Raw genomic sequence first — 11,284 nt, 5'->3', positions numbered from 1 at the left:
TTATGTCCACTATGCGTTAGCGTTAGACGAAACGGGACGCGCCGGCGCGTCCAGATAGCGCGAAAGTGTTAAGTCCAAATGCCCAGCGTACCATCCGCAACAAACAGAGAAAGTGAGAGCATGTTACCTTGGAGCTTGCAAGACCGATAAAATGTGTACACTCTTTTCACTTTGGTTACCCCAATTCTCATCCTAGGTCTTTCATTTTGGCATCAATGTGTTCGCAATAGAATTCCCAACAAGAGTATATGCATAAAATGTCAAAAACAGCGGCGCACTCCACCTGCCGACAAGATGAAAGTCACTAGAAAGAGAGCGCTGCACCACCCCCAAGGCGCCTCTCATTACAATAGAGCGCTCGGTCATACCGAAATGTGTATACTCTTTAACTTTGTCATCTCAATTCTCGTCCTAGGTTTTTCAATTTGGTATCAATGTGTTTGCAATAGAATTCTCTACAGGACTAAATGCATGTAGAGCCCAAAAGCCAGGCAAGAAAGTGAGAGTGTATTACCGGGAGAGCGTATTACCCGGGAGTGCGTAGGAGCAATAAAATGTGTACACTCTCTTCATTTTGGACATCTCAATTCTCGTCCTAGATCTTTCATTTTGGTGTCATTGTGTTCGCAATAGAATTCCGTACAGGAGTATATGCAAATATAAAGTTCAAATGCCCAGCATCCCACCCACAACAAACAGAGAATGTGACGGTGTGTTACCTCAGTGAGCGCTAATAAAGAGCAATAAAATGGGTATACTCTTTTCAACTTTGTTACCTCAATTTTGGTCCTAGGTCTTTCATTTAGGTATCAATGTATTCGCAATGGAATTCCCTACAGGTGTATATGCATATAATGTCCAAAACAGTGGCACGCCCCTCCTGAAGCCGCCGCCAATTTGCCGCCGGAAATGAGGCAATGCTGTGTCGCTACAGAACTACCCCCGAGTAAAAGAACGATGCAATGCTGTGTCGTTACCAAGCCGAAGTGTTAAAATTATCTATACCTGTAAAGCTGTAAAGTACCTGTAAACATTTTTTGTCAATTTTACTGTGAATTATCTAAAAATTATGTTAGTTTAAGGACTTGCCTGAAACGCTATGCGTGCTAGTGGCTTTACAAGAATGTAAAATCAACTTAATTTCTATGTTCTCTGTTAACCCCCAATGTACCTTCTTGTATATAAATAAACAAATAAATAAACAAATAAATACATTCAAACAAATCATCCCTAACTTTAAACATACTGAATATATATCTTGACCTCTGGTCAGGAAAGTCTCCTCGACCTCTAGTCAGGTCAAGTTTTTTTTTAAATCTGCATTTCAAGAGCATGAGGCCATAGATTCAAGGTAAGGAAACAAAGGTGCTGAAAAAACAAGGTTCTCTTTTGAGAACAGAGTTGTAGATGGTTAGAACAAGTTAAGTGAGAAGGTGCCTGATGACAAAACGATTAGTAGTTTCAAAGCATCATATGACAAAGATCATCATGAAGATGGAGCACCATGAGTACAGCTCTTGTCCTGTAACTACACTTAGGTAGTTACATTCATATAACATTGTGACACTTTGTTCCCTCTGGAAACTTCCTATCCATAAGGCATTGGAATACAAATTCTTTCATAGGTATACTAAGTGTCTTCAAGCATTTATTATAAATCCTTGTAAGGAACAACCAAAACATTTATCAAAGAAATCCCAAAGATGGTTTAGCAATCAAAATTGTGAAGGAGGACTGTCCATGACAAGAACACACAAGTTGGACAGTAACAGTAGGGAAGGACTGTCCATGACAAGAACACACAAGTTGGACAGTAACAGTAGGGAAGGACTGTCCATGACAAGAACACACAAGTTGGACAGTAACAGTAAATTGGAGAACTATTATTTTGCAATACACGGAGAAGGTTGACATCAGTAAGTGTGAGCATTTAGTATTGCATGAGTATCATTTGCCAAACTTCCAATATTATTTAGTGCAACTGATAGAAAGATGCATTCTCTATAACTTTCCTCTTGTAGCCATACTACGCCAATTATTTCCATCATAAAATTCATATAAAATGTAAGAAATTATATTTAAATTGTAATTATAAACAAATGTCTGAACTAATATCCTGAGTGTCTCAAATTAGAGCCTTCATTTATCTTGGAGTTAAAACATACAAAAGAAGGTTGAATTTATAGAAGGAATGGGCTTAAATTCTCTGTAATAGGCCTTTATTTTTGTGTAACTCATATTTATTAACCCTTAAGTTGCGCATTGCATCATATGATGCTCTGACCGACTTGCAGTAAATTGCGCATCGCATCATATGATGCTTTGGAGTACTACACAAGATTTAAACGGCCCGCGGATACACAGGGTTCACCACACCTTCATCAGGGCTCTTGTAAACAGACGCCATTTAAAAAAAAAATCGTTAGCCAAATTCCCGGGTGTTAGGGGCCTCAGTATTGAGTGAGCTACCAAGCCTGACACACGCAGCATGAGCTCACAGCACTGCTGTTCAGCTTCTGACCACAGCATCACCTAAAAATGCCATAATATACTTGTTCATGCCATTATGTAGCAATGATATTACAGAAGACCCCTGACTGTGATAAAACTGACCAGGGTTCTGATAATAGCAGGATTGTGGTGATATTTAGCGCTGTGCTCCATGAAAGGAGGAGTAATGCTGTGGGAGGGAGGGTGGTGGCGTTGTCTTCTGACTGTGTGTGGCCACCTTTTATTGACTGCACTCACCATACCAGCTTAGTGGTTTGCTATGGTGAACACACATGTAGATACTTATATATAACGTGTGTGTATAGAGGGTATAAACAGCAATAGGAGTAGGTTGGGAGCCGCCAGTTTGGTGAGGAAGGTAGCGTCGTCTGCACGACTAATGTTTTTTACTGGTGACCACAATAGTCTTTGGGCACCATACCAGTTTACTTGTACAAGTATGGTGAATAAAACAGGTAGATACTTATATATAATGTGTGTATATAGCGTAAGAACACCACAAACAGTATTGTTGGAGAAATATTAGTGCGTCTGGCCTTGAGGACCGCCGCCACCAGCTGACTGTGAGAGTAGCTACGTCTTTGTGCCTTTACTCACCATACAAGCTTAGATGTACAGTTATGGTAAACAAAACATGTAAATACTTATATATAACGTCTGTATATAAAAGCAAAAACAGTATGGTGAGAGGAGAATGGTGGCAAGTCAGGTGAGGTGAGGGAGGGAGGGAGTGGCAGACAGTGGCGGGCTGCCACTGGCTGCCACTCAGCACACCAACTTAGTGGTTCGTTATGGTGAACACGAATGTAGATACTTATATATAGCGTTTGTATATAGTGAATAAAAGCAAAAACAGTATTGTGGGAGGAGAATGTGGGTGAGTCAGGTGACTTGAGGGAGGGAGGAAGTAGCAGCCAGTGGCGGGCTGCCACTGGCACTGCCACTCAGCATGCCAACTTAGTGGTTCGTTATGGTGAACACAAATGTAGATACTTATATATAACGTCTGTATATAGTGAATAAAAGCAAAAACAGTATGGTGGGAGGAGAATGTGGGCGAGTGAGGTGTTGAGGGAGTGAGTGGCTGGCTGGTGTGTGACGGTCACTCCTCGTTACTTTTTGACTCATAATAGCAACTTAGTGGTTCGTTATAGTGAACAAAACATGCAGATACTTATATATAACCTGAGTATATAGTGTAATAACCGACAAAGTATTTGTTCACTGTTTAATGAACATAATTGAATCAACAATATGCATACCATATTTTTTAATACAGCGATGATTCACTCATTTTATTATATAAATATATCACACTACACACTATTGAATAATATTACAGCAAAAAACTACGAAAAATCAATCAGACATTGAAATAATTAGGTAATTATCTCTTTGTGGCAACTCCGGCCTGACAGCTGGCGAACAACAGACCGCCTGGGACGCACGCCAAGCCAGCGCCTGTTTTTTGCCAGACTTCCCCGTCGTATAGCGGGCAATATATGCCACTTACAATTTTTTTTATTATTTTTCCCATGATCAGAGAACACAAATTAACAGGTTTAGATTTTTTTTTTTTTTTTTTTTGGTATGCGCCTGTAAGTGACACATGCTAAGTAGCCAGGTGCCATACAAGGGTTAAAGAGTTCAACATGTTAATGGTGACTTAACCCTCTCAAAATGAAAGCATGAATATGGGCCTGCTTGACACATTATTTTGACAGTACTGAAGGTAATATTTATCAAAATAATGGTTAAATTATAAACATTTAAAAAAAAAAAAAAACACATGAGAGGCAATAATAATTTTAACATGTCTGAAGCAAAAATTCTATTGGTATGTATTTTATTAATAAATTAATGAACAGTAAATACAGTACACATATATCAAAATATTATAAATGCTAAAACAATTGGTAGCATGAACATTTCTCTTACTATGCTTGTCTAATTCCCAGAATGCATGCTATGATAAGCCTGGCATTTATCTCCATATTACACCTACAACAACACACTTTTTTGTTTTAAATAAATTTAGTAAAACCATGTACAGTATAAATATTATTCATCCATTTTCATACTAACTAAAGTTTCATCCAAGTGGTGATAAACAAGGACTAGCCACTCTCATTTGAGTAAGTGAACCTAAAATAATTTCTTCATATTGCTTTGTACAGTACTGGATGTTGGGAGATAATATAATGTTCCAAGAAGGAATACACCAAACTGCTCTTATACTTTGAATAAACATGTTGTAAATACAGTTGCCCAGTATTACAATACAATAATACTGGTATAAAACCTTAATTTGATTATAGAGTAGTGATGAAAAATAATATGTTCAACAGATAACTAACAAGATAACAACATTTCTATACAAGATCTACATGTACAATACTAGATATATACATATTTGTAACTTATCACTTAATATATACACAAAATGTTGACTATAATTAAATAACTAGTAAAAGATACTTTAAATATCTGCTTACCTTATCTATACCTGGACAGCTTTATCTGTAGGTGTTATTTAAATACCAGTCTGGCATTAGCATATATGAAAACATTAAACAATTCATATTTTTTTAATTAGCCAGTGATTTATATAATGGTTTACTAATTTATTATATTCTTACAAAATCATTTTGATATTAGTAATGCAATATATGACATACAGTGTGATGGAGTTTCAAACTGATTTAACATCTTTATCCCAGTAAATCCCAGGCCAAAACTTGTTGATACACAGCTTAGGTTGCCTTCACACACAATTACAATATCCATTTACTAGATTTGTATATGGTTTGACTGGTTGATGAGTGTGGCCGACTCTCAAGAGATATGCCATCCTCTAGTCACATTACTGGTGGCTATAACTAGAAAACATTATGTCAATGTACCACCATCAGCACCAGTATCTCAAAACAAAGGCTCAGAGAACACTACACCACATGTCATCATATAACAATTTGGAAGATTCACTTAAAATGTAGTTTTATTGATTCAATATTTACAATTTGTTCACACTTTTCATTATTAAACTTGATCCATCACTCTGCAAGCCAGATATTCATATATGACACACTTTTGTTGCTTCAAAACATCAAAATTCAAATCCTGAGGTACCCTCCTTTGATTTCATTCCATCTATTGACTGAAACAAAATGTTTTTCATCAGGCGAGTTGACAAAATATTCTAACATACAAAGGATATCAACCAGTTATAATGAGATACCAGATAAACAGGTCTCAAACCAACATGTTTGTCTTAAAACTCTAGATGACAAAATTCATTTAAAATAATTAACTACTCTTTATGAACTATTTTCAAATTAGGATATAAATATTCTAGGTAAAATTAATATGCGAGATAAAAAAAAAAAGAATGGTTGTATTAACACCACTGAAAGGTGCTTATCACATGTTTGTTAGGCACCAGGAATCCAGCATATGTAATAGTGGTGGATATTGATAGCTCATTATCTCACTCTCTTATTCTCAGAATAAGAGAGTGGTTTCATCTATATAACAAACCTTAAAAATAAATATTACAACACACACACAGTGGATATGGAATGTCACTATCCACATCGTAGGACCTATGGCATTATATGAGTGAATGTAGTCATTCCAAGCGGTGTACAATATGAGCTGCAGTCATTATTTTTGGTCACATTGGCAAATACAGTGCCATACAACACAACCTGTAGAGTGCTCTACAACACAACCTGTAGAGTGCTCTACAACACAATGCACAGTGTCATACAACACAGCATGGACAGTGGTATACAACACAACCTGTACAGTGTCATACAACACAGCATGGACAGTGTCATACAACACAACCTGTACAATGTCATACAACACAACCTGAACATTGTCATACAACACAATGCACAGTGTCATACAACACAACCTGTACAATGTCATACAACACAACCTGAACAGTGTCATACAACACAACCTGAACAGTGTCATACAACACAACCTGAACAGTCTCATACAACACAACCTGAACAGTGTCATACAACACAACCTGAACAGTCTCATACAACACAACCTGAACAGTGTCATACAACACAACCTGAACAGTGTCATACAACACAACCTGAACAGTCTCATACAACACAACCTGAACAGTGTCATACAACACAACCTGAACAGTGTCATAAAACACAACCTGAACAGTGTCATACAACACAACCTGTACAGTGTCATACAATACAATGCAGATTCATACAACACAACCAGTACAGTGTCATACAACACAGCATGGACAGTGTCACACAACACAGCATGGATAGTGGTATGCAACACAACCTGTACAGTGTCATACAACACAATGCACAGTATCATACAACACAGCATGGACAGTGTCATACAACACAGCATGGACAGTGGTATACAACACAGCTGTACAGTGCCATACAACACAATGCACAGTGTCATACAACACAGCATGAACAGTGTCATACAACACAGCATGGACAGTGGTATACAACACAGCTGTACAGTGTCATACAACACAATGCACAGTATCATACAACACAGCATGGACAGTGTCATACAACACAGCATGGACAGTGGTATACAACACAGCCTGTACAGTGTCATACAACACAATGCACAGCATCATACAACACAGCATGGACAGTGTCATACAACACAGCATGGACAGTGGTATACAACACAGCCTGTACAGTGTCATACAACACAATGCACAGTGTCATACAACACAGCATGGACAGTGTCATACAACACAGCATGGACAGTGTCATACAACACAGCATGGACAGTGTCATACAACACAGCATGGAGTGTCATACAACACAGCATGGAGTGTCATACAACACAGCATGGACAGTGTCATACAACACAGCATGGAGTGTCATACAACACAGCATGGACAGTGTCACACAACACAGCATGGATAGTGGTATGCAACACAACCTGTACAGTGTCATACAACACAATGCACAGTATCATACAACACAGCATGGACAGTGTCATACAACACAGCATGGACAGTGGTATACAACACAGCTGTACAGTGCCATACAACACAATGCACAGTGTCATACAACACAGCATGAACAGTGTCATACAACACAGCATGGACAGTGGTATACAACACAGCTGTACAGTGTCATACAACACAATGCACAGTATCATACAACACAGCATGGACAGTGTCATACAACACAGCATGGACAGTGGTATACAACACAGCCTGTACAGTGTCATACAACACAATGCACAGCATCATACAACACAGCATGGACAGTGTCATACAACACAGCATGGACAGTGGTATACAACACAGCCTGTACAGTGTCATACAACACAATGCACAGTGTCATACAACACAGCATGGACAGTGTCATACAACACAGCATGGACAGTGTCATACAACACAGCATGGACAGTGTCATACAACACAGCATGGAGTGTCATACAACACAGCATGGAGTGTCATACAACACAGCATGGACAGTGTCATACAACACAGCATGGAGTGTCATACAACACAGCATGGACAGTGTCATACAACACAGCATGGAGTGTCATACAACACAGCATGGAGTGTCATACAACACAGCATGGACAGTGGTATACACCACAACCTGTACAGTGTCAATGTAGGACCAAGCTCTCACAAGTCAAGCCTAGTCTTGGGTCGGGTTTAGGAAGTATTAGAACCCCCAGAAGCCCATCAAACAGGTATCATACAACACAACATGTACAGTATCATACAATAGTGTCATACAACACAACATGTACAGTATCATACAATACAATGCACAGTGTCATACAACACAACCTGTACAGTGTCATACAATACAATGCACAGTTTCATACAACACAATGTACAGTCATACAACACTGTACAGTGTCATACAACACAATGTGTACAGTATCATACAACACAACATGTACAGTGTCATACAACACAATGTACAGTCTCATACAACACAATCTGTACAGTGTCATACAACACAACATGTACAGTGTCATACAAGTGTCATACAACACAACATGTACAGTGTCATACAGCACAACCTGTACAGTGTCATACAACACAACCTGTACTGTCTCATACAACACAACATGTACAGTATCATACAACACAGCATGTACAGTGTCATACAACACAACCTGTACAGTGTCATACAACAGTGTCATACAACACAATGTACAGTGTCATACAACACAACATGTACAGTGTCATACAACACAGCCTATACTGTGTCATACATCACATGTACAGTGTCATACAACACAACATGTAGTGTCATACAACACAGCATATACAGTGTCATACAACACAACATATACAGTGTCATACAACACTGTGTACTGTGTCAATACAACACAGCATGTGCAATGTCATACAACACAACATGCACAGTGTCATACAACACAGCATATACAGTGTCATACAAAACAGCATATACAGTGTCATACAAAACAGTGTGCACAGTGTCATACAACACAGCATATACAGTGTCATACAACACAACATGTACAGTGTCAATACAACACAACATGTAGTGTCATACAACACAGCATATACAGTGTTATACAACACAGCATGTGCAATGTCATACAACACAGCATATACAGTGTCATGCAACACAACATGTACAGTGTCATACAACACAACATGTACAGTGTCATACAACACAGTATATACAGTGTCATACAACACAGTGTGCACAGTGTCATACAACACAGTGTGCACAGTGTCATACAACACAGTGTCATACAACACAGTGTGCACAGTGTCATACAACACAGCATATACAGTGTCATACAACACTGTGTACTGTGCCAATACAACACAACATGTAGTGTCATACAACACAGCATGTGCAATGTCATACAACACAGCATATAGTGTCATACAACACAGCATATACAGTGTTATACAACACAGCATGTGCAATGTCATACAACACAGCATATACAGTGTCATGCAACACAACATGTACAGTGTCATACAACACAGCATATACAGTGTCATACAACACAGCATATACAGTGTCATACAACACAATGTGTACAATATCATGCAACATATAATATTAGAGGTATAGCATCAACAACATAAAGTATCATGACGAATATAATACTTCACTTCGCAAATGTTGACAATTAGTCATACTGTAATATTTGTATGACCATTTTTATTGATGTTTAAAGTGAATTATTCCTAACACTAGGATTGTATTTTCAGTATTTAGTCACCATAACCTTACTTAAGAGTTATTAAACATAATACTGTACTAGCCAAAGCAAAAACCAGCGTAGAATATAATGAAATGCTAATTTCTGGGCTTGCAATGATGCCTCTGTGAAACTATCTTGCTGAGATGGTTCCCAACTGCTAGGTCACATCAGCTGTGGAGTTCTTAGGCTTATTGGGGGATCAGAGTCAAAATATGGCCCTTCCTTTACAGAGGCACAAGTGGCAGGTGAAATTATGTCATATCACCTCACCGGGAAAAGCATCCAGAAAGTCACCGAACCAAAACAGACTACTACTGGGTTCAAAAGAGAAGAAAGCCTACAACCTGCCCAATGAACCTCAACTATGTAAACAAATTATTGAATCTCTTAAAACTATTGTGTGCTCGTTTGCCCCACCTTCCCAACTCACTGGGGAGGAAAGGGGGCTCTTACCACCCAAGGGCTTGAGCACTCGGTTCTGGGGCAGATGCACAAACACGCCCCCCCACCTAATGACCTTGAATGGAGTGGGGAAAGGGGGAATCTGAGAGCCACCAAAAATTGGTGGATCTCTGATCCATGTATGCTGTGTTGTATGACACTGTACATACAACACAAATTATCTCACCCAGTAATTGGCATTTCATTACATTCAACACTGGTTTTCTGTTAGGGAAAGGGGCCCTTATGTCTCCCAGAAGCTAACTACTCTCGGAAACAGAAGAAATACAGGGACTCACCAGGGAGGAGAGAAACTGCAAGCAGTCTAAACAAAGATGAGACACTACAAAGAGACACGTTTACCTGAATTTACCTGAGGGCCACTAATGCTAGTGGCCTCAATGAGGACAGGAAGCTGGCGGCTTGTCAAGGGTCCCCCCCCATTTGCCTGGATGATCTTTTATATCTGTATGTATTTTAAAATCCAGCAGAGTTTTGACATTTATGGCCTTGGCGGATAGGCGATTCCTCAGGTTTACAACCTTATGGGTGAAAAAGCATCTCCTGTTTTCTGTTCTACATTGTGGCTTTGAGCTTGAACCCGTTGCTCCTTGTTCGTGTTACAGCTGACCTTTTGAAGACAGTGTTTGGATCAACATCATCCAAATTGTTTAGTACTTTGAAGGTTTCTATTAGATTTGCCCTGTCATGCCATGTCTGCAGTGTTGTTAGCCCAGTGGCCCTCAACCATTCCTGATACGAGAGATGACTAAGCTCTGGTATGATTTTTGTTGCCCAGTGTTGTACCTACTCCAAAGCAGCTATGTCTTTCTGAAGATGAGGTCTACATGCTTGGATGCAATAATACAGGTTGGGGGCCCACCAGTACCTTATAAGAGTTGAACAACTACTGTCTTTTCCTTGAATGTAAAGGTACACTTGATTATTCCCTAGATGCAATATTGATTATTGATTATAGGATGCAATAATACAGGTGGGGGGCCCACCAGTACCTTATAATAGTTGAACGACTACTCTCTTTTCCTTGAAGGTAAAGGTACACTTGATTATTCCCAAGGTTTGGTTCGTTTTTTTCACT

General features: G+C 39.0%; 1 protein-coding gene across 3 annotated transcripts in view; it reads right to left on the bottom strand.

The window, feature by feature from the left end:
• Positions 1–4,329: 4,329 nt before the first annotated feature.
• Positions 4,330–11,284, bottom strand: part of LOC123757546 (F-BAR domain only protein 2) — a 375,820-nt gene continuing 368,865 nt past the window's right edge. For all 3 annotated transcript variants that reach the window (XR_011229389.1, XR_011229388.1, XM_069329471.1), the window contains one exon: positions 4,330–5,668. The gene's annotated coding sequence lies outside the window, so the exon portion shown is untranslated. The remainder of the gene's footprint in view (positions 5,669–11,284) is intronic.

Source organism: Procambarus clarkii, chromosome 22, assembly GCF_040958095.1.
Source record: "Procambarus clarkii isolate CNS0578487 chromosome 22, FALCON_Pclarkii_2.0, whole genome shotgun sequence".
Lineage (NCBI taxonomy): Eukaryota > Metazoa > Arthropoda > Malacostraca > Decapoda > Cambaridae > Procambarus > Procambarus clarkii.
Note: the sequence above shows the minus strand (reverse complement) of the source record. Positions and strands in the feature narration are given on the sequence as shown.